At 47.0% G+C, this 25,374-nt stretch overlaps 1 protein-coding gene and 1 pseudogene across 6 annotated transcripts in view; both read right to left on the bottom strand.

Moving 5' to 3' along the window:
- The window catches only part of RCAN1 (regulator of calcineurin 1), a 95,342-nt gene that overhangs the window by 58,382 nt on the left and 11,586 nt on the right, over positions 1 to 25,374 (bottom strand). The gene's annotated exons all lie outside the window — the stretch shown is intronic.
- LOC132597231 (large ribosomal subunit protein eL21-like) lies at positions 19,486 to 19,968 on the bottom strand (annotated as a pseudogene).

Genomic DNA, 25,374 nt, shown 5'->3' with positions numbered 1-25,374 from the left:
CAGGTCAGTGACCAAGTCCACGAGCTCCACAGCCTCACACCTGCACCCCCCAGCCTCAGCTGAGTCCTCTCCCTGACCTGTTCTTTCCAGCAATGAGAACTGCGGCCTCTCCAAGGGCAGGGCTCTGGCCGCCTTCCAGACAAGTCTGTGACAAGGAGACAAGAGCCCCTGGGCCACCATCCAACTCAGAACAGGCGAGCAGCGGGTGGGCAGCTGTGAGGGGTTCAGCCTTTTTACTTTAAATCACTCCCTGACTGTCCTGTGTGCTTTGAAACTCAGGCTTCCTTTTTAAGGAAGAAGGATGAATTTTATTAAAAACAAAACCCAAACCAGCCAGCAAGGATCGTCTTTAGAAGAAGCGAATTACAGCGGGTTGAGAATAACGCACACACACTGGAGAAATGTGCACGTTTTGGTAAACGCGTGTGGATGTTTCAAAGTTTAAACTGGGCAGATTTCCAGCGGGTCTAATTGCTGCTCGGCAGGAAATCTACTGCAGTCAGATGAATTTTATCATACACATGAGGGAGCAGGTGGGAGAAGACGCAAAGATGCTTAATGAATTATGCTTTCCCCTTTGGGGCCATTCTATGACTTGGTTTTTAAATGACTTGCTAACTCATTCATTCATTCACCAAACACTTGTTAATAATAAAGGACACGGCAAGCAACTGTGCTAGGCACTGGCAATACTAGACAGTTTCTTTGTTTCTTCATTTGAGAAGATTAGAAGTTAACTGGGAGGAGAAAGGCTACTTGGGAGGAACAGGCAGAGCACAGAGGTTTCTCAGGGCAGTGAAACTACTTTGTATGGTACTATCATGGTGGATACACGTCTTCACCCATTTGTCCAAACTTATAGAACGTACAACACCAAGAGTGAACCCTTAAGTCAGACAGAGAAAGACAAATATCCCATGATATCTCTTTTATGTGAAATGTAAAAAAAGGATACAAATGAACTTATTCACAAAATAGAAATGGACTTACAGACTTAGAAAACAAACTCATGGTTACCAAAGGGGGAAGGTGCGGGGGAGGGATAAATTAGGAGGCTGGGATTAACATACACACACGACTACATATAAAATAATCAACAGGGACCTATTGTACAGAACAGGGAACCCTACTCGACACTCTGTGATGACCTATATGGGAAATAGAATCTGAAAAGGAATAGATATATGGATAACTGAAGCACTTTGCCATACACCTGAAACTAACACAGCACTGTTGATCAAGTATACTCCAGTATGAAATAAAAATTAAAAAAAAAAAAGAGTGAACCGTAACGTGAACTGTGGACTCTGGGTGATTATGATGTGTCCATGTCGGTTCATCGAGTATAAGAAATGCACCATCCTGGTGCGGGATGCTGATAATGGAGGAGGCTTAGGCACGTGTGGAGATGGGGTACACGGGAAACCCCTCTACCTTCCACTGAATTTTGCTGTGAACATGAAACTGTTCTAAAACAGAAAGTCTGTTTGTTTGTTTTTTAAATTAAAGGCTATCAGAAGGACTGGAAAGGGTCTGCTCAATGCGGAAGGGGAGTGAGGTATCCCAGGTGGAGTCAACGTCAGTTTCCAGCACACAGCGCGCTGTGTTCTGGGGACCCCTGGTGGTTCTGCACCCCTGCCTTGATGAGATGTGTTCGGGAACTGCAAGAACAGGGCAGAGGCACGAGCAGGGGCAGACAAAAGGCCGTATTTGCAAAGTAAGGATTTTGAACGTTACCTTATAGACCAGGGGGATAAGTGTGGAAGAGTTGTTAAAAGCAGCGTAGTGATGAGGGAATAGGTCTTAGAAAGATCCCTCAGGAGCAGGCTAGAGGTGGACTGGAGGTCACCGGACCAGAACAGGAGGGCCGGGTAGGAGGCTGATGCAGTAACTAAGGCAAGAGGTATTGTGAGAACTGAGGCGCTTACAGAGACGATGGGAAAGTGGAAACATATGGAAAGCATGTTCAGATGTGAAATCTACAAAACTTTAGGCTGATTAAATGAGGATGAGAGAGAAGGTGGCTGCATCTTCCCTGTTTCTGGCACAAACAACTGAGTGGATGGGAGAGAACAAAAGAGGGATGGCAAGTTCAGGGGTAAAGACAACGGCCAGGGTTCCGGCACACAGAGCTTGAAACGCCTGCCAGTGTCCGAGTGGAGGGTCCCCTAGGAAGGTGGCTAGCTGGTTCCACAGCCCTGCAGAGGGGTCCGGATGTGTCAGTCAGCAGAATACCGGGAGTGGTAACAGGAGGAGGAAGCCAAGGCAGCTACGGTTAGAGTCCTGAGGACAAACCAACATGGAGGTGATGATTCAAAAAGGCAGAAGGGTAAGACGCGTGTGGTGGAGATTTAACTATCAGGAAATCTAACAGAAAAGGCTGGGTGTCTGACTTCTCTTGATGATATGGTGACTTGCATTCCTGCATGGCGACAGTAGACTGGAGCTGACAAGTTGCCCTCTGTAGACGGGGCATGTGCTCCTTAGTTCCCAAGATACGTGCTCATGGTTGGCTTCACCCATTTGCATGCAAGCCTGTCACCTGTAGACATTTGAATTTGCAACTTCTAAAAGACAGCTGTAAACACATTTCTCTGCTTTTGATTTCCTACTCTTATTACTTGAATGGGCAATGTTTTTACAATCGAATGGGAGTTAAAAGTGTGGCTTTTGGGTAGGGTTGTTTGCATCATTAGAGAGATGCAACTCTCAAATGTTAGAGTAGGAGGAAGCCTTAGCAGCTATTCAGTCAGCCGTTCATTCTGCGGATGGAGAATGTAAGATCCAGAGAGGCAGGGGCAGAGGCTAGCTCAGAGCTGGCAGTAAGTTCACACCATGGGTAAGGATGGAATTCAGGTCATATGGTTCCTAGACCTTGGAATCTTTAAGTTATTAACATATACTGACATGTTTGCTCTTAACTGAACAGAAAAGTTTGTATTTATATCTGAATGGGAATAAAGAAATAGAGACACCACATACACAAAGACGTGTGCAGTGGAAATAGATGATTTTACATTGCCCTTGCCCCTGTATCTCTCTGATTACTTACCTCATGATCCCCCGACACACACCAATATGCATAATTTAGGTAAGCCAATGAGGACATCATACTGGAATCCATGTTAAATGAGTACCAAGGGTGGGTACAATATGGAAAATTTCTACCTATTTGATCTCGAAATAAGTTAGAATATTAGATTGAGAAACTCCAGGAAGGGGGAGGGATGGAAGAGAAACATCAGGATTATCTTGCAGGAGGAAATTAACAAATGTATTACATCCTAGGTTAGTAGTTCTCCTACTCCGAGTAGCAATTAGCCAGACCCCCTGGAAATCTGAGACAGGCCAAACTACACACTCTTATCACCTCTCCACTGAGCCAAATAAGTAATTAGATAGTCAGTGCCCCGTCCGAAGCCTACTGGACAATCATTTTTACATGGGCCACTTCAAGTACTAGGGATGTAATGTACAACATGATTAACATAATTAACACGGCCCTATGTTATCTGTGAAAGTTATCAAGAGAGTAAATCCTAGGAGTTCTCATCACAAGGAAAAAATTTTTTTCTTTGACTTTGTATCTATGTGAGATGATGATGGCCACTAAACTTACCGTGGTGGTCATTTTACGAGGTATCGAAGTCAAATCATTATGCTGTACACCTGAAACTTAGACGGTGCTGTATGTCAATTATATCTCAACACAACTGGGGGAAAAAGTGGTTTGGGTTTCTTTTCTTTTTTAGAATAAAAGTTTTTAATAAAATTAAATGGGCCATATAACTGAAGGCACTGACAGGTGAAGTTCACTGTCTACAACAACTGAACCGGTTGTGTAACAGCAGGATTCCCAGGCAGGGTGCTGTCGCAGGGCAGAAGGTAGATTGGACAGACCAGCTGTATTCCAGGGCCGAGCCCTGGCACCTGCTCCGGTCTTGGGGGGTCCAATCTGTGCCCTGGGGAGGTGGGCTTGCGCAGAGACAGAGACGGCTTTCTAGACACTCCCACAAGCAATGCTTCCAAAGCGTCGGGGTAGAATCTCCTGAACTTCGTAGGTCCTCTGAGAGGTCCATCCTGGCCAGAGCGACTTTTGCAGGAGCCTGGGGCACACGTCACCAGGTGTGCAGACGGCGTCTTGCCCACCAGCCTCTGCTGGCCACGCTGTCGAGCTACGTTCACACTGATGCCCTGGGAAGAGCAGAACTGGGTTTCCAGTCCCAACTCTGACACTTGACTAGTCGTGTGACCCCTAGGCAAGGTCCCTGAGCCTCTGGGCCCTGGGTTCCTCACCCCAAGAACAACAAAAACAATAAGCAGACAAACAAATTAAAAAAAAACAAGCAGATGAGAACCAGAAAGATTTGTATTTAGCGATTCTCAAATGTGGGTCCTTTAGAGACTTTTAGGCTGGCTATTTAGGAAGCACTTGGGGAGCTCGTCAGAAATGCAATGCTAAAGACAGAGGCCAGGTCATTGACCCGGGGCCTGAAGTAGTTCTGGGGCGCCTGTATTTTAGATAAGCTCTCTAGGTGATTCTGATAAACAGCCCAGTTCAGGAGCCACTGGGTTAAATGATTACTAAGTTCCTCCCAGCTCTTACACCATATGATTCAATGCATGTATTTAATAAATGCTCACGACCAATTCAATAACCGTGACCCCAAACCTAACCCAGTGTGCTTGCATCACTCAGACATCACCTCTGCTTGCTGATGAATAACTCTTTGCTTCACAGAAAACAGAATAAAACGAAATTAGTCAGGGGTCCTAAAATAGACCCGTGTCTCATTTCCCTTGAATAAATTTTCTAAAACTGAAACAGAATCAGCAACCAACGTCCCTGAGCTCAGAGGAGGGAGGGGCAGGGTTGGCAGGTCCAGGGCCGTGAACTCTGATTCCACTTGGGCCACTGGTTTTTCAGAGATATTCCCGAGCAGAATAATTTTTCTTTCTTTCTTTCTTTCTTTTTAAAATTGCCTTTCTACTCTGTAAACTAGAAATAACAACCTCCAATCTGTCTCCCAGGGCTCTTGGGAAGAATCCATATGGACTTTTCTATCAATCTCACTCTTTACAACTAACACCAGGGAACACAGGGGAGAATGTCATATTGCATTACTTTCAGACTCAAAGCATCTGCACTGCAATTACGTCGACAGCTCAAAATAAGAGAACCCGACCAAGAATTCCCAAGGAGAATTCGTTTTGCTTTCCCAGGCAAGGCGAGTCCAGCTTTAGAACAACGAGAGGCAGCTTATCTCTCCCCAAGTGTGCTGGAAAGGGAGGCCGGTCTGCATGGCCCGGTCAGCAGTTGCAACTTCCTTTGGCCAAACGTGCTGGCATTCACACCGATAGCAAGCAGGGTCAGCAGGGATGGAAAGAATGACAGCGTGTCCTTGCATCTTCTTGAGGCTCCAGCTGATATGGAAACCGGCTGGCGCAGGCAGCAGTGGAAAGTATGAATCCATTCTTGCCTGGGGTTGAATGACTGAAGCATAATCAGATCGGGGCTCGTGTTCAAATATCAGTGCAGCTCACTTGACAGGCTATATCATCCAGGCCCGTCCTTTGGGGCTGCAGGAATTATGGGCTGGGACTCGAGGCAGCTGGAGGGACAGCACTTGCAAAAGCAGGAGGAGGGGGATGGGCTCCGGACAACCGAGGTGGGGAGGTGACGGGGCGGGCGGGTGGCCGCCTGCACTCCTCACCCTCCAAGTGCCCGGCAGGACTCTGGAAGCTTCTCCAAGGCCGCTAGCGTGGGTGGGAGCCTCATCGTGATCCTAAGAGGTGTGCGGTATTCGCCCTGCTCTACGGATGATGGAAGCGAACCCCACAGAGATTAAAGGACCTGACTGATGTTGCACAGAGCAGGGACCCCAAGACCGGGCCCTTTGGGTCTGAAGCCTGAGACCTGGGAGCTTCCCACCACCCTGCTTGTGTCCCATTCACATGGGTATGAAAGATCATTGTGGGTCAAGGCAAAGCAGAGAAAGGCCAGCGACACAGGGGAGGCTTGGGAACAGGACAGGTAAGGAGGACAGGGTGGGGTTTTAGGCCAGAACTTCAAATATGGCCTTCATTTTTTAATTTTATTTTTTTAAAATTTTTATTGGAGTTGCTTTACAATGTTGTGTTAGTTTCTACTGTATAGCAAAGTGAATCAGCTATATGTATACATATATCCCCTCTTGTTTGGATTTCCTTCTCCTTTAGGTCACCACAGAGTATTGAGGAGAGTTCCCTGTGCTATACAGTGGGTCCTCATTAGTTATCTATTTTATACATAGTAGTGTATATATACTAATTCCAATCTCCCAATGCATCCCACTCTCCCCAAATATGGCCTTTATACAAGCACAAGAAGAACCACAAGAAAACAAAAGCACTGAGCAGTGAGTTTGGAGTTCTAGGCCCTTCTAGAGCCAGGCTCAGAGTCGCCCCAGATTTGTCTTCCTCTCTGTGGGAAAGAGCAACCGGACAGGCATCCAAGCTGGAGAGTTTAGGTAACCAACGTGTTTGAGCCTCCCTCATCATTTCGTCAGAGTGTCTTAGAATTGAAAGATGCCGTTTCCAACATCCCAGTCAAATCAAGACGCTGTTTCTAGGGTCCCTGCACGCCTCTGCTCAGATACCTCGGAACTGGGCAGAGCAAGGAAGGAGAGTGTAAAGCCTTCTGAAATGCAGAGCAGCACAAACATGAACACCTCCAAGACTCACAAAATGAATCGGGGCTTCCCTGGTGGCGCAGTGGTTTAGAGTCCGCCTGCCGATGCAGGGGACACGGGTTCGTGCCCCGGTCCGGGAAGATCCCACATGCTGCGGAGCGGCTGGGCCCGTGAGCCAACGGGAGAGGCCACAACAGTGAGAGGCCCTCGTACCGCAAAAAAAAAAAAAAAAAAAAGATCTTGTCAGTCTGAGAAAGTCTTATTCATACCCCCTCTTTCCTCTTACATGAAAAGTTCCCTTGAACAGAAGAAGAAAAATAAGAGGAAGAAGGGGGAGGAGGAAGAGGAAATTCAGGAAAATTCCCTCCCCTGCAAGCCCCCAACTCTCCTGGTACCATTTGCTAAATTCTGATCTTGGAAGCCAAGAGCCCCAAAGGAAAAGAGCGGTTATTCCCAGATGGCAATCCCATCATCTGTGACAAAACTCACTGGAAATGAAAAGTCCCTATTGCTTATAGGAACTGAAAAATTTAAACCCAATCAGGATACCTTGCATGACAGTACCAATAGGGTATTAATAAAAAAAAAAAAAAAAAGTTAGGAAGATGGGGAAGTGGCCGGCATGCCAGCTGAGCGTGCATTCTGGGTGGCTCCTGGGGCGGGGGGCTTGCTTCATTCCTACAAAGCAGGTGCCTCTCCACTGAGCCCCAGAATTAGGGACCAGACTGTCTGTGACCTCCCAGCTCTGAATTTGTTATCAAAATGCCAACAGGCCTGCTCTCCTTCAAGCCAGAGGGGTCATTACTCTTGCAGGTAATTTCTCAACGAATTGGTCTAGGCCCAGTGGAGTCTGGGTGGAAGCTTTCTCCCTGTGACCACTTTGGACCAGAGGGGCGTTCTGCTCACGGGCAAAGGCACTCTGCCTTCTTGGCCTTTGACCAAAGTTTCCCGTGAGCCCCAGAATTTCAGTTGTGATTTCCCACCCATTCATTAGCAGGCGCTGTTCCGGGTGGTTGGGATCTAGGGGTCAACAGGACGGAAGCCTCCGGGAGGTTTACAGTCCAGCACAGACAGGAAATACGCCATTATGTACCCAGATGTGGCAGTGGAGGGACGGGGAGCCACAAGGGCTCTGAAGACAGCTGTGAGTACATACGGGAGGGGCTGGGTGCGGGACAGTGCGCTAGTTTAGCCGGGGGCTCAAGGAAGATCTCAGAGGATGTTACACCTGGGCAGAGACCTAGAAGACAGGAAGTATACCATGTGTGCAGATTGGGAAGAACATTCCAGGATTCCAGGCCTCTGGGGCAGGGACCACACTTGGCGCGTTGGAGAAATAACGCGCCAGTGTGGTGGGTGCATGACCGAAGCAGAGACCAGGAGGAGAGGCAGACAGGGGCCAGTTCATGGACAACTTTATAGGCCCAGGAAAGCATTCTGGAGTTTGCACTAAATGTGCCGGGATGCAGCTGGGGAATTCTGAGCAAGGGCGTGACCGGATTTGATTTATGTTTTAAAAACACCACTGGCGGGGTTTCCCTGAGGGCGCAGTGGTTGAGAGCCCGCCTGCCGATGCAGGGGATACGGCTTCGTGCCCCGGTCCGGGAAGATCCCACATGCCGCGGAGCGGCTGGGCCCGTGAGCCATGGCCGCTGAGCCTGCGCGTCCGGAGCCTGTGCTCCGCAACGGGAGAGGCCACAACAGTGAGAGGCCCGCGTACCGCCAAAAAAAAAAAAACAAAAAAACACCACTGGCTGCTACGTGGAGAGCCAGAGTTCCAGCAGGGGCAAGGGTGGAGGACAGGATTAGGAGGCCATTGCAATAACCCAGGCAATCCATGATGCTGGCTTAGATGGTGGAGAGGGAGGTGGAGCTGAAAAGTAGGTGAACTCAGAACATCTTCTGATGAGACACCCAAAGACCTTGCACCTGGGCTGGATGTGAGGTGTGGGGGAAGCAGCTGAGGATCAAAGACAGAACACCTATTGCTTGTTTTAGGAATAACAGTGCTAATAAATTCCTGCGGATGCTTTTATTTTCTCCAGCTTTATTGAGGTCTGATTGACAATAAAAATTGTATATATTTACGGCGTACAACGTGATGAACTGATATACACATACAGTGTGAAATGATTACTGTGATTAAGCTAATTAACACATCCATCATTTCACATAGTTACCCCCTTTTTTCGTGTGCACGGTGAGATCTACTTTCTTAGCACATTTTCAAGTATACGCTACAGGAGTATCAACTACAACCACTGTGCTGTACACTGGGTCCCCAGAACTTCTACATCTTGTACTGCCATAAGTTATAAGACCAACTTATAACTTATAAGACGTTGACCAACATCTCCCCATTTCCCCCACATCCCCCAAGTCCTGATAACCCCCATTCTACACACTGTTTCAGCTGGAGAGCTAAGATTACACTAATAGTGTTATGGGCTGAATTGTGACACCCCCCCCAAAATTCACATGTTGAAACCCTAACCCCCAGTACCTCAGAGTATGACTATATTTGGAGATAGGGCCTTTAAAGAGGTGATTACGGTAAAATGAGGCCTTTGGGGTGGGCCCTAATCCAATCTGACTGGTGTCCTTACAAGAAGAGGAAATTAGGACACAGACATGCACAGGGCAAAGGCACAGCAAGAAGCAGCCGTCTACAAGGCCAAGGAGAAAAGCCTCAGGAGAAACCACGCCTGCTGACACCTTGATCTTGGACTTACAGTCTCCAGAGCTGTGAGAAAATAAATGTATGTTGTTTAAGCTGCCCAGTCTGTGGTACTTGGATATGGCCGCCCTGGCAAATTAATACCAAGAGCCTCTATGTTGTTTTGAATATCTGTAGGTTGATAAACTTAACCACACTTTATAGAGATCCCGTGACCAGATCAGCCACTGTAGAGACCTGAAGGCTGACCATTAAAAAACCAAACTACGTGGGGCTTCCCTGGTGGCGCAGTAGTTGAGAATCTGCCTGCTAATGCAGGGGACACGGGTTCGAGCCCTGGTCTGGGAGGATCCCACATGCTGCGGAGCAACTAGGCCCGTGAGCCACAACTACTGAGCCCGCGCGTCTGGAGCCTGTGCTACGCAACAAGAGAGGCTGCGATGGTGAGAGGCCCGCGCACCGCGATGAAGAGTGGCCCCCACTTGCCACAACTAGAGAAAGCCCTCACACAGAAACGAAGACCCAACACAGCAAAAATAAATAAATAAATTGATAAACTCCTACTCCCAACATCTTCTTGAAAAACAAAAAGAAAAAAAAAAAAAACTACACACACACACACACACGCACACATGCACAGGCACGCAAAGTTAAACAGATTAAGAAGTCTAACCAAGAGCTACCTGTTTATTCCCAACTACCTAAGAACAACTTTTCTTTGAACTTCCTGCTGAAGGGCACAGTGGCTCCGGCTCCTGTAGGGATTCCCAAGGACAGGGCTGGCCAGAGACAGCTTACAAGAGTCCTCTGGAATGCCCAGCCCGCTGCCTGCCATCAGGCAACAATTTGCTGAGCTTCACCTTTGCCCGAATTCTAGATGCAGAAAAGTCACACCTATTTCAAGAAATCTCTATTCATATCCCATCCCGGCTCTCAGAGGACATGAAGAACCCGAGGGAAATCAGAAACTCAGTTAGCCCGAAGTATACAAAATGTCTCTCTCATTCATGATGAATGCAGCAAACAACGTCACAGCAAAATAATGATGAAAAACAAGCCTTCCAACATCAAAAGTATTTCTCTTTCCTAGTGTTTCTACCAAATCTAAGAAAACAGACATTACCATGGTGAAAAAAAAAAAATTGGTCTCGGTAAAAATAAAACTTCATAATTATAGTGTGTTCTTGTGAAAAACTCCTCAAATACATCCTTCTGGCAAAAGGTTTTCTTTCACCAACCTCCTCTTCTTTCATCGCTGACTGCAGTGGAAAAATTACATTCCCCTACGAAATATAATCCTGTTGATATTAACACCTACTAAGATTTTCATCAAATTGCTAGGTGAGCTGGCATAATTAGGGACAGCCGGAGGGAAAATTACAAAGGATGCAGAGGGCATCACTCCAAAGGAGGTAAATACTGAGAAGATCCTAAGTTGTTTTTAACTTTGGATCATGTGCTTACAAATTTTAAAAAATGCTCGCAGGCCAGACTTCTTCAAACCACCGCAGAAGCAAGTAACTGCTTGCCTCCTGGCGATAGTCTCTTTGAAAAGAAACCTCTCTGTTTCCTAAGTCTGACTTTCACCAGAGGATTCATGAGAGCATCCTGAATGCAGATGACAAAAATTAAATGCACACTACGCACTACTCCCTCCAGCCTCACGTAAATGTGTGACATTAGGTACTAAAGACAAGAATTATCTGTTATCTGAGGGTCATGCTTTGATGTGCATTTCGTGGATACCAGTTCCGCAAGCTGAAGGGGCGATGGTGTAAAGTTTTATATAGTTGTTTGAAGACAGCTGTGAGGACAGATGGGAAGGGATAGGGGGACGGCGCGGCGCTTTAGCTAGAGATTCAAGGAAGCTCTCTGAGGAACTGACATCTGAGTAAGGCTATCTATACCGATATCTATAAATATGCAAATTAGCTTCGCTTCTATACGTACATAGGCACATAGATACATACAGATACAGGCAGACCTCGTTTTATTGCACTTCGAAGATTCTGCGTTTTTTCCACGAATCGAAGGTTTGTGGTAACATCTTCATTATGATTACATTTGTTACAGTATCTGTGATTGGTGAGCTTTGATGTAACAGCTATGACTCACGGAAGGCTCAGATGATGATTAGCATTTTTTAGCAATAAAGTATTTTTTAATTAAGGTATGTATGTTGTTTTTTTAGACACAATGCTAGTGCACACTTAATGGACTACAGTATAGTGTGAACATTACTTTTATGTGCTCTGGGAAACCAAAAAATTCGTGTGACTTGTTTTATTGCAATCATTTGCTTTCTAGGGGGCTCTGGAACTGGACCCACACTGTGTCTGAGGTCTGCCTGTAGATACAGATCTCTCCTCTGAGCTCTGCTTCTCTGGAGAACGCTGACTAATACAGAAGGCCAGCAAACACTTTTCAATACTTACCCATTTTCCCTTTGTTCCCTACTTCCTGCTCACACTGGCTTCTTGGGTGAATGCCCCACACTCTTTCTGAGGCCTCCGCACCAGCCATCCCCCTGCCTGGACCTTACCTGCCTCTTTGCACCCCTCAGACCTCCTCAGAGAAACTTCCGGGCCCCCACGAAATCCCTCCTGTTACTGCTCCTCGCAGCTCCCCATTGGCTTTACTTGCAGCAGTATTTAAAATTTTTAAAAATTATCTGTCTCTGCCACGAAAATGTACATTCCCTGATGGCAAAGGCATGGCTCAGTTTTCCCCTGGGTCTCAGGACATTGCCAGAAGAGTTCAGTAAATATTGGTTGGACGAACAAGTGAATGAATAAATGAATGTCTGATGAGCACGCCTCACAGGATATCAACCTCAGGACTCTGACCTAAAAGGGGATGAGAACGGAAACCTAAGGAAAAACGTTCTGAATTCCCTTTCTAAATTGCATTCTTCAACAGAGTCTTTTCTCCACATTACCCTGACACACAGTTTTTCAGGTTAACGAACCTCCCCCCCTCAGCCACTGAAGATCCCAGGAAGATCCCACATGCCGCGAAGCATAAGCCCGTGTGCCACAACTACTGAGCCTGTGCTTTAGAGCCCGCGAGCCACAACTACTGAGCCCGCGTGCTGCAACTACTGAAGCCCGCGCGCCTAGTGCCCGTGGTCCACAACAAGAGAAGCCATCGCAACGAGAAGTCCGCGCACCACAACGAAGTGTAGCCCCCGCTCACCGCAACTAGAGGAAGCCCGCGCGGAGCAGCGAAGACCCAACGCGGCCAGAAATAAATAAGAAAAATAAATTAAAAATAAGTGAGACAAGTGGCATGTCACGTGGGGATAAGTGGCACAAAGGTAAACAAAGCCGGGGTGGGGGCGGACAGAAGGTGCAGGGGAAGGGGGTACAGTTGAAATAGGATGGCCAGGGACCTGCTCCCTGAGATGGTGACATTTGAGCCAAGATCCAGAGGGGTGAGGAAGCCAGCTATGGCTTTCTGGAAGAAAACTACTCCAGGAGGAGGGAAGAGCAAGCACAAAGGCCTGGGGACACATGGAGGCAGTGGAGAGGGACCGGCCACTGCAGGGATGCCGCTGGACTCCGGGGACAAGGGAAACCCTGGAGGGTATGAATAAAGCGACGGAAGTTAAAGCTGAGCTTCAAACACAACTACTTTGAGGCTAAACAGAGTTTAAGTCATTTAAATGCCACTGCATCCCAATTCGGTTAATTGATCTACCTAAATGTTCGCGATCCCCACAAGCTGGATCTTATGATTGTCAGGCTAAGACCCGAAGGGCCATCAGTTTCCAGGAGGTGGCCGGAAGAGCCGTCATCTAACCCGACCCATCCCCTCTCCCCACCTCCAGTACAACACAGCTGGTTACACAGCAGCTGCAGCAAGCCCAGGATTTGAGCCGCAAAGATGCCATCAAAAGTGGTGAAAAGTGGTGCTCTCCTACCCCCTTGCACTCTGCTAGGCTTTCAGGGCCCACCGTCTGTACCAAATCTTCCTCTCTACATAGATGAAAAAAAACGACGGGGAGCCAAAAAACCTGAGAAAACAAACCCGATTCACCCAGATATCTGAAGTTTCATTCTGGAGAGAAGGTCTGCTTGGGGCGGGGGGAAGCGGGAAACGCCCAGCCTCGCAGCGCACTTGGGGTCAAGAAGAGCCAGGACGCCCCCTGCCGGGCTGGGGCCTACTCCGCAAATAGCCCCGCCTTCCTTATTTCAGGGTGACAGCACCGAAGCGCATGGCCACACCCAGCTGGCACTGTCCCTGACTGATTGGCTAAAAACAGATTTGATAAAACCCAAGGATCGGTATTTAGGCTGCGGCCCTGAATACAACATCCGTCAGGTGATTAAAGTTGGGGGTGGGAGAGGGGGAGTCCCATTTTCCCAGCACCAGGATTAGCTGGCAAGTCAACTCAGTGGGACAGTTTGTTCCCACACACACCCAGCAAACCCCAGACCTCCTTTTCTATCCGAGCCACCTTTCTGGGGCCGTCGAGGGGCCTGTCATTGTCCTACACTGGGACCCACAGCCTACAGGAGCACAACCATGTATCAAGGACCACGTTGACTTGTGTGGCCTACAAAAGCACACAGGACCCAGTCGTCTGTTCCTTGTGATTTCTGATTCCAAGAAGAAACATTGCTTGGCTCAGGCCGTCTTGTCCCTGACCAGATTTTCCTATGACTTCTACTCACTTAGTGATTTATAGGAGACGTCACACTACAACCACAGGAAAACCTCGATGGCCTGACTTAATTTGGAGAGCCGGGAGGACCTGGGAAGGGGACACGGCGCTGATCATTTTAAGCGCATCTGGGAGCGTGAAGACAGGATCGGGCCCTGAGATCTAAGCAGTCACAGGGGCTTCGATACACCGAGGGCCCACGAGCCCAGTCATGCGCTAGCGCTGGACAGGATCCCAAACACATGTTGGTTGGCCTTCTCCCCAAAATGAGCTAAATCTTCCCTCACCTAGATTACAATAAAACTTAACCTGAGCGTATATAGACTGGGACTTCATATGATGACCTCAATCCTGCTCTAGTTGTGGAGAAGTTCACCGTGAGATGGTCTTACACGAGAAACCTGATCACAGAGGGAGGCATGAGAGTGAAGTACCAGTATTTGTAGGTCAAAAATACTCAGATCTTCGCAATTTCATGTGTTTCGGTATAATACTAATTAGCCCTCCCACCCGACAGCCAGGTGCTTACAGAGCGCCTATCACTGCTGGACAAGGCACAGCGTATTTTTACCACGTGCAAAGCTCAGCCTTGCTGGGCCGATCCCCAGATGTATCATTACAAATTGTAAAACAATTAAACTGTTAGGAATTCGATTTGGCTTGTGACATGGGCTGAGGTCCCAAGCTCACCCCACCCCGAATCACAAGCTTCCTTTTAGGGAAGTTACGAAGGGATGCTAAGTTAGCTAGTATTTCTGCTGTCTCGTCTCTTGGATTTACTAAGGATGTGAAGCATTCTCATGCATGAACCCACTCGGTTTCTCCCTTAGGCAGGGGAGGGGAGCGAGAGGCGGCCTGAACTGGAATAACTGTGTGGGTTTTATAGTCACGGACACAGAGCCTCCCAGAGATTGGGGAACTGGGCCTCAGTGAGTTCTATGATGGGCTAAGGGGCCCTCTGGCTGTGGAGCCAACTGGTACATGGAGAAAAGGTATGCATGGTTTTCAGAACAGGAAATAGGTTCAGGAAATACACATATGGGGAAATGTCTGGAAAACTAAGAAGAAAACTGCTGTGGGCATGGGAAGTTCTGGGCCAGCTTGTTTTCCTGAGTCTTCCCATTGAATACATCTGAGCTGCCCACAGCCATTCCTTTTGACAGACACTTGTGGAAGTTTCCTGCACTTCAGGCCCCAGGTTGGGGTGCAGGGTGAACTAGGCACAGCCCTGCCCTCAAGGAATGGGTGTACAGATCAGAGGACTGGCTTGTGCCCTGGACGACCACTGCCCCAGACAGACATATGCGTCTATAATACATGCGGGGAAAAGACTGCCAGTTTACACTTGGTTTATTTTATCTTTAATTAATTAACTAATTTATTTTTGCCTGCGTTGGGTCTTTGTTGCTGCGTGCGGGCTTTCTCTAGTTGCGGCGAGCCGGGCTACTCCTCCTTGCGGTGTGTGGGCTTCTCATTGCAGTGGCTTCTCTTGTTGCGGAGCACGGGCTCTGGGCACACGGGCTCAGTAGTTGTGGCTCACGGGCTCTAGGGCACAGGCTCAGTAGTTGTGGCGCAGGGACTTAGTTGCTCCGCGGCATGTGGGATCTTCCCGGACCAGGGCTCAAACCCATGTCCCCTGCATTGGCAGGTGGATTCTTAACCACCGAGCCACCAGGGAAGCCCCTACACTTGGTTTTTATTGTGAGGCTGGATGGAGAGCTGGGGGATGAACAAGGTCTACGTTCTCATTCCCTTATTCAGCATTAGGGGCACGTGATTATTTTCAGAGTCGTCGCAGGACAGGAAAGGGACAAAGATGTTATATATCGATTGATGAACTCAGAGGAATTACTGTCCTGACCCTTCAGCAGGACAGTGGAGCTGCCTAAAATAAACAGTCCAGCAGCTGAAGAGGCAAAGGATATGAGCCGTCCAGAGGAAATAAGCTAGAGGAAACCGAACCAGTCAACACGCATGTGGGAAGGCAGAACAGCAGAAAAAACAAATACGAGAATGTTCCATAGAGAAGGAGCAGAGATGTGCCCCCTTTAGGGGAGCCTGGAGCCCCCTGAAGTCAGTTGGTTGTACTTGACAGGCAATGGGAGGAGGCGGTGAGGCCAAGTCCAGGGGCTGGGATGGTAACGCCGGAGAGGCTGCCAGGCACCTGGGGAGGAGTCAGGGCCTCGGGTGTGGCGTCTGAACCCCAGGCAGGCCACAGGCCACGAACTCTCCAAGCCTCTGCGTCTTCATGCAACAAGTGTGTACCTCCCCGGGATGCTGGCTTCAAACAAAGTGAGGGACCAGAGTGGAGAGGCAGTGGGGTGGCGGCGGTTAGCGGTTAAGAACACGGACTCTGGGATAAGACAGGCTGGGTTCAAATCCTGCTGCCACAACTCAGCTGTGCAACAATGAGCAGGTCCCTTTGCCTCAGTTACTCCAGCCATCCAATGGGGACAATAGCAGCATCTTCCTCCCAGGGTTCGTGTGAGGACTGAATCCGTCCACGTTCCTAAGCACATACGACAGCGCCTGGCACAGAACAAACACCATACACGCGTTTACTTCACTCATGCACATGAGCCCCCCGCCATGGGGACCGGCACATCGTAGGTGCTGAGGAGATAGTGGGGAAAGTCACCACAGCCATTTCCCTTCTCTGGGTGTGCTGGGAGACAGGGAAAGAGGATCACCAGAGAGGCAGGAAAAATTACCCAGTTTTAAAGAAAGTTCTCCAAGACTTTTCCCAGAGCATGAAAAAAGAAAATGGAGCAACGTCCGCAAGAAGGAATAGAATCCCAGAAATGTTGTGTTCTGATCAAGCCGAGTTTGACATTTTAGCAAATTACACAACGCACGGATTCATCACAAATTCCAGCATCCGGGGGCCAGGCTCTGCAGGCGGGTGCTGTCATTGGAGCCACCGTGGAAGCCCGGGCTGAGAAAGAGAAACACGGGGGCTGTGATCAGGCTCCCGGGGGGTCGGTCCTGTCCACCTGCGGAGCTGACGTCTTCACTGGCAAAAGGTTCAGACGCGCGTGCGCCTGCGCTGGCCGCTTCACTGGCATGGCTGCCAACACCAACATGCTACCTGATGAGCCTCGAGCCAGCATCCCGACAGCTCCAACGGGGTCACTGGGGCTGGACCAGCTGCCCCAAGGGGACTGGGACCCTGCTGTCAGATACACCAGCTGCCACTCTGCCGAGCCGGGACATTCGTGTGATGCAGCCAGGAAAAGGGACTCTCTGGGGCCATGGGTATAGCCATCTGCACGCACCCAGGCAGGGCTCCCCAAACCCACCTGCATCGAGAGCTCCGACGGAGGGGCAGAGGGACACCGAGCCTGGAGGTCACCTGCCCTCGGGGCAGGGAGAGCCATCACCTCTCCCGTGTGAAGAATGACCCTCTGTGGAGCTGTGCCCTCTGAACACTCTCCACCTATGGACTCACGTACTCTTCACCGGAGCCCTGGGCGGGGAGGGGGGGGGCGTGACTATGCCCCCCCAACTTCCAGGCAGGCAAGCTGAGGCACAGAGTGGGTGGTGAGTCGCCCAGCCACGTGGAAGGGGCAGCAGAGCTGGGCTGGACCCCAGGCGGTCCAGCACTCTTCACCGCTAAGTGCTGACCAATGACCTTCAGACGCGAAGGTAGGGTCTTCCTATTGGCCGGAAAACGTGAAGAGCTCCTTCCAGGGTGGGTCACTCCTGCTTCCCCTCCAGCCAACTAGTGGCTGGGAAGGACAGCTAAGGAGGACACCAGCAGTGAGCCTGAGTGACTGACCAGGGACCCCCGAGGAAAAGAAAAGGCTGGCGGAGGCAGGAAGATTCTAAATGCCTCGAGAGCAAGGCTGCGGCTGCTTCGTTACTGAGAGGCCCTCCTTCTCCTCTGCGGCCCCCGTCCGAGGGCCTTCTCAAAGGCTTTCCTTCCTTCTTCCTCCTCTCTGACTCCCTAACTCGCTGGACATGAATTCTCTTAAGGTTTAGATTAGTCACAGGGGCGAGAAGCAACACCCCGCTGTCTTGCTGGAAGCGTGGATGCCTGCAATCTTTGAAGAAAAAGACTAGAAAATACATGTGAACTGAAAGGGCACAGAACTAATCTTCCTGAGGATGCTGGAATACGGTGCCTAATGATGCTTTAATCCCACCAGCAGAGAGGCCAGACGCAGAACCTGGACCAACAGCCGTGCGGCTTGGCCTCCCAGGCCCGCTGCACCTGTCCTTCCCGCGAGCGAGCCTTTGCCCTGCAGTGCGAGAAGACGCAGCTGAAAACTCTGCATCTGAACCAGCCCGGGGGTCAACCCAGACACGGTGGAGAAGTCAGTGGGGTGAGACACGTTTACTGAAGGTGTATAGGTCCGTACACACCTGGACTTTGGTTGTCATTTAAAGAAGGAACGTGGGAAGAGCCCGAGACAAGAACAAGGAGCCTGGCTTCTTACTTCAGTTTAATCATGGGCTTGCTGTGTGATCTGGGGCCAATCTCAACCTCTCTGGGCACAGAGAGCAGCCACTGTGTAGGTCCTTTCTATGCTCACGTCCTATCCTTTATTGATATGATTGAGGAACTGGTGCTGCCTGATTCTGGAGCTAAGAGTCACATGTGGCTGTTTCAATTAAATTAAACTTACACCAAATTAAAAACTCAGTTCCTCAGTAGCACTAGCCGCATTTTAAGTGCTCAATAGCTGGTCGTGAGTTAAATTAATTAAAATGAAATAAAATGTAAAATTCCGCTTCACAATGGAATACTACTCAGCCATAAAAAAGAATGAAATTTTGCCATTTGCAACAACATGGATGGACCTGGAGGGCATAATCTTAAGTGAAATAAGTCAGACGGAGAAATACTGTATGATATCACTTATATGTGGAACCTAAAAGTTACAACAAATGAGTGAATATAACAAAAAGGAAACATCGCAGATATAGAGAACAAACTAATGCTTACCAGTGGGGAGAGGGAAAAGGGGCAGGAGCAAGAAAGTGTAGGGGATTAAGAGGTACAAACTATTATGTGTACAATAAATAAGCTACAAGGATATATTATACAACACGGGGAATACAGCCAATATTTTATAATAACTAACTGGAGTATAACCTTTAAAAATTGTGAATCATGGGCTTCCCTGGTGGCGCAGTGGTTGAGAGTCCGCCTGCCGATGCAGGGGACACGGGTTCGTGCCCCGGTCCAGGAAGATCCCACATGCCGCGGAGCGACTGGGCCCGTGAGCCATGGCCGCTAAGCCTGCGCGTCCGGAGCCTGTGCTCCGCAACGGGAGAGGCCACGACAGTGAGAGGCCCGTGTACCGCCAAAAAAAAAAAAAATTGTGAATCACTACGTTGTACACCTGTAACGTATAATACTGTACATCAACTATATTTCAATGAAAAAATTGTTTTCGTGTTCTTGAAGTCACTTCTTTTTCTTTGTTTTTTTATAGTCCAGAGGTCTTTTATGTTTTTTACACCTATCATGCCATGAATTCACAGGGAATGCGTTCCAGAAGCTCAGGCTCCTTTCCATTGGTTTCTGTTATACGAAGCACATTTCTCTGGGTGGAACAGGCTGGCGCTTCAGTTGAACCCAAGTCCCTTTCTCGTTGGCTTCCTTCTTTTTCTGATCATTTTCCTTCGCGAGTTTCAGGAAGCTATCTTGGCTCTTAGAGTGCTTAATATGCTCAATGTGGACATTAATTGCCTTGGCAAGGACCATGCCCTTGTTTGTTTACGACAATGCCAACAGCATGCCAGGTCACACTGTAGACTCTTCCAGTCTTGCCATGGGAACACTGGGGGCACATGCCACTTTGAACGGTGCCCATTCCCTTGATGTCTACAATATCACCTTTCTTGCAGATTCACATGTATGTGGCCCAAGGAACAGCTCCATGCTTTCTAGGAGGCCTAGAGAACCTAGAGCAGGTGCCTCTCCTCTTTCCCTTTGTGTTGGTCATTTTGATGAATTACTGGAAGATGACGGCTCTGGCCGAAAGGCTGAAGCCGCTTCTTTAAAAGGAGGATTGAGTGCTAGGTAAGAGCCTACAAAAGAGCAATGAGAGAGCTGATGTGTCTGTTGTGTGTAATCAGGTCTAGGACAGGAAAGTATTTGTCAAAGATACCGGAAGGAAGGTGAGTTAAAATGCCACACTGCCACGCCAAGGTTAAGGTTAATGGTAGGACACTAGCACGTTTCCCTTAAAAGCTGGGTATAAGACAAGGATGCCATATGCCAACGCCATGATCTACTGTCAAAGTGCCACATGGATTAGAGAATAAAACAGGTATTGTAAAGAAGACGGCAAAATCGTCACTATTTGCAGACGATATGATTCAATACCTGCAAAATGCAGAAGGATGAACTGTAACATTATTAGCAACAGTAAGAGGCTTTAGTATGGCAGACGGTTACGAAGTTAATATTCAGGAAACAATTTCCTTTATATAAAAGTAAAAGTAAGTATAATGGAAAAGAGAGCTCATATTTTAATACATTTCTTAAGCTTACATAAAAATATTTATACTGAAATATCTAAAACAAACTAAAATATATAGGCGATCTATGTGAAGAATATATATATATGTATATGGAAAGCGTCAATCCTGTACAGGTGGCATAAAAGATCGCTTAAATGAGTAGAACAACATTATAAGGACATAATATTTAAAGATGTCAATTCCCCTGAAGTAACTGTAAAGCCGGAGCAATCTCACTCAGAATACCAACAGGTTTGATTGTTGCCTCTTGTTTTCCTTCTATGTGGGGGGTAGAGGATACTTAGAAATGACAGAATGATTCTTAAGGTTTGCGAAGGAGATAAGGAAAGGAAACGGGCCTGGAAAATAAATTCTGAAAGAGAGAATGGGGGAGAATCAGCTCCATTGTAAATAATATGAAACTGGCTCAGAAATGGACAAAAAGATGAACAGAAGAGCCCTGATTCAAGAACTCTTGACCATTTAGCTGGTATGTCAGATCTGTAGGATTTGGAACCTGCAAGTAACATGCAAAAAAGCAAATCAGAAACTGAATTTACTCCTTACACCAAAATATCCAGGGAATTAAAGGCAAACATCACAAATAAAAACGTAAAAGTACTGGAAGAAAACATACGCCTACACATCTTGGCCCAGGAAAGGACTCTCTAGGTATAAGAGCCCAGAACACAGGAAGGCAAAATTTCTACATCAGAACTACAAACAAAAAGGACAAAAATGTCTATGGGGTAAAAACACCACAGTCAAATGGCAAACTGGGGGAAATATTGGTAATATACGTGATTAAGTAACAATTTCCTTAATATACAACAAAACTGAAAAATTCACAAATACAGATGAAAACTTACCACAAAAATAGCAAAAGATATAAACGATCAATTTACAGGAAAACAACAATGACCAATAGGAATCAAAGATGGTCAACCTTAAGCAAATGAAAACAAAGAGATACTATTTTTCACTTATCAAAGATTGTGGCAATGATCCCAAATGATTTATAATCCCTTGTATTGACAAGAATGTGGGGAAAGGGGAACTGTTATGCCGTGCAGGTGGTAATATAAATTGGCATAAACATTCAGGATAGCAAATTCACAGTATCTATCAAAATGCAAAACAGCCATACCCTTGACTCAGATATTTCACTTCTAGGAATGTATCTTGCAAGCATTTTTACACAAGTAAACAAAGATATATGCAGAGTGGGCCCTCTGGATCCTCGGGTTCCACACCTGCAGATTCAACTAACAATGGATCAAAAACATTTGGAAGAAAAAGATTCCAGAAAGTTCTGAAAAGTAAAACTTGAATTTGCTGTTCTCCAGCAACTATTTACATAGCATCTACAGCTATTTACAGAGCATTTACACTGCATAGGTTATATGCAAATATTATGTCATTTACTATAAGGGACTTGAGCATCTGCAGATTTTGGTATCCACAGGTCATGGAACTGGTCCCCCATGGATACCTGGGGAGGCGTGTATAAGGATGCTGCTTGCGACATTGTTTAAAATAGGAAAAAAAAAACCCACAACCTAGAAACAAACTAAATGTTTATCAGTAGGAATTGCTGGTTAAATTATGTTACATTCTTATAATGAAATGCCAGGCAGTCATCAAAAGAACAGACTCCATTGAGTCTGTTGGAAGATGTCCACAATATTTTAAGAAAGCAAGTAGCAAAAGAGTACATGTAATATGATATTTATAAATATATACACATGGCATATATAGAATATGCGTGAAAGAGTACACATAGAACTTAGAGGTTATTTCTAAGAAACAGGTTGAGAGAAAAGGATGAGGAATTTTTAGTTAACACTTTAACAATCAAATATAAATTTTACAATGAATTACTCTTCAAAGCACACAGCAATCTAGACAAATGTGATCACCTATAGTTGGTACTCAGCAAATAATACTCATTATGAGTTGTGATCTTCAGAAAGTTTTCCCCAGTGACATAATATACCCTTACCCCAGCACAGTGTAGACGTAATAGAGTGGTGGGTAACGTCTTGCCAAAGTCAGCATGTCATGGCTGTACTCTCTGGCTAGAAGGCTGGATAAGGGCTGAGTTATCCTGGACCAAAAGCACAGAGAAATGGCTCCAAGAACGATGAGCCCAGATCACACCATGCTAAAGCCCCTTGATCCAATCTTCAGTCCCCACTGGTGCCACCCTATGATGTAACCATCTGGAATGTCTGACCCGGGGACAGACTGTGAGTGCCATGCTGCTTTGGGGATAAGACTCGAGTTTTTAAAGATTGGTTCATTTAATTAAAAGCACAGCAGGCCGCTGAGTACGAAGCAGACAGCATGCGTTTCATTCAGGAAGGTCACCTCTCCTGGTACAACGTAGTGGAAAACAGGGCAGCATTCAGAGATAAGAAGATCACAGGTTGATTTTGCCCTCTTAGGATGAGATTTGGCAAAGAATGACCAGCCTCCTTCTATCAAGGGTGCTAGAGGCTGGCTGGTAGATGGGATTTAGCAGATGACAATGAATTTCTGAAAAGATCTGTGTACTCCCTAAAAGTCATTCTAAGAACAACAAGAGAGAATGGAAAGAGGGAGAGCAAAGAGAGAGAGAGAATAGGGAGGCAGGGAGGGGAAAACCTCACCAGCAAACATGACATTTATTTCTCAATTATAGATTTTTTTTAAAAAATTGTGCTTGGGAAGCCTAGGATTTCTTACCACCATAAATGATGATTTTATGCTCCAGAGCAACTTTATGTAAAAACCATTATCTTATTGAGTTTTATTTTTTTAATTTATTTATTTTAGGCTGCGTTGGGTCTTCATTGCTGCGCACGGGCTTTCTCTAGTTGTGGCGAGCGGGGGCTACTCTCCGTTGCGGCACGCGGGCTTCTCATTGCGGTGGCTTCTCTTGTTGTGGAGCACGGGCTCTAGGCACACGGGCTCAGTAGTTGTGGCTCGCGGGCTCTAGAGCGCAGGCTCAGTAGTTGTGGCGCAGGGGCTTAGTTGCTCCGCGGCATGTGGGATCTTCCCGGACCAGGGCTCAAACCCGTGTCCCCTGCATTGGCAGGCGGTTCTTAACCACTGTGCCACAGGGAGGCCCGAGATTTATTTTTTAAAGGGTTTAGGTTTTTAATTTGTTTTCAACTTTGTAGCAACGCTCATTCATGTTAAGACATGATTTTCTAAGCATTACAGGCGATAACAAGCCATGCTAGTCTTCTGGTATAATACAGCTCTAAATGCATTCTAAATGCTCAGCAACATCTCAGCCTGTTAATTTCGTGCACACACATACACACACACACAATCACCGCCATGATTTTAAAGCTGCAGAGCCTTCTAGCCTGAGATAGTTTATGCAACTTCTGGAAGTGCCTAAAACTACTCCTGGGAAAACAAGGCTTAATATTTAATGAACTTAAAAGAGCAAGACTTTTATTTTTATGTTAGTGTTTTACTTCCACTGCTGCACAAATACTGAAGTGCCTACTATGTGGCAGGCACCGTCCTAGGCACAGGATTATAGCAGTAAGCAATACAGATACTGTAGGCCTTGCATTTTAATAATCATTTAAATAAAACTGCTAACAGTTACAAAATACTTACTACAAGCCTGGTATTATCCTTAGCCCTTTATTTATATGTTGTCTTTTCATCTTCACAACCCCATGAGGTAGGTACTTTTATTACCCCATTTTACAAAGAGACTGAAACACAGAGAAGTTAAGTTACTTGCCCAAGGTCACACAGCTAGTTGCTGGCAGAGCTGGGATTTGAATTCAGACTGACTTGGTTCAGGGGTCCACCCTCCTAACTACTGCATCTTACTGCCTTTTTAACATGCACAACTCCGAAGAAAGGTAGGTGTTTGTCCACAAAGAAGGGGGGCACTCACGGGTAATACGTGCATATTCTCTTATACATTTTCACTCTCAGCTAAGCCATAAAAATGAGGTAAGTGGCAAGCAAGAAGAAAACCTACAAGTAGGTTGATCTTGCCAATGTAGTCCCTGTGCGGAGAAAACAAAGGAGGAAGAGAAAGGAAATGAAATGAACAAAAATTAAATGGCTACTCGATATAAAATCTCTAGTCATATAGTCAATGACATTAAAACGAAGTCCTTGATAAAGACTAAATAAATCATTTCAGGGCATCTCCTGCCTTCAGCTTCTATCACAAACACTGTCCTGCTGTATTTAATTGTCACAGGCATCCTAGTGAGGTGAAGGACCGCCCAGCCCTTGTTTTATGATATAAAGAATGTGCTCAGAATCTCAGCCATGGCCCAGCTGCTACTGCTTCATTCCAGGCCACGAATTGAAGCACGCATCTCCATTCTGCCCTCTGCACAACTACCTCTCAACACATGCAGGAAGTCATCCCCTCAGCATACAAGCTCTCTATCCCCATCCACCTAACCTGTGCCACCGTCTCAGGCAGGCTCGTGGTGCTGAGGACCAGGTCATTATCCCGAACATGTTGTCAATAACTGAAATACTCCGAATGTGGAGGTTACAAAGTCTCTGAAGATCCATTAATGGTATTTCCCAAATATATGTCAAGGAGATAACTGAATAACAGAGCACATTAGGGGCACTTATGAATCACTTCGAAGAAATACACAAATTCAGAACTGATTTTAAAAATGAAATCCACTCTGGAAATGCTCTGTCAGGGTCCAACAGGTGGCTGAGTTTGAAAGATATATCTTGGACTGGGCTGTTCCGGAAAGAGAGATATAGATACAAACCAACCCTGATGTTGCCAAACGTTTGCAAGGGTCTCCAGGCCAGTTCATGAACTGTTTGTAACCAGTGAGTTTTGCTGATGAGTGGTCTGTTTTTAGTAGTTTATAGACTGCTGACCCAGACCT

The sequence above is a fragment of the Globicephala melas genome, chromosome 4 (genome assembly GCF_963455315.2).
Source record: "Globicephala melas chromosome 4, mGloMel1.2, whole genome shotgun sequence".
NCBI classification, from domain to species: domain Eukaryota; kingdom Metazoa; phylum Chordata; class Mammalia; order Artiodactyla; family Delphinidae; genus Globicephala; species Globicephala melas.
The sequence above is the reverse complement of the archived record's forward strand: the minus strand, read 5'-3'. Positions and strand labels throughout refer to the sequence as shown.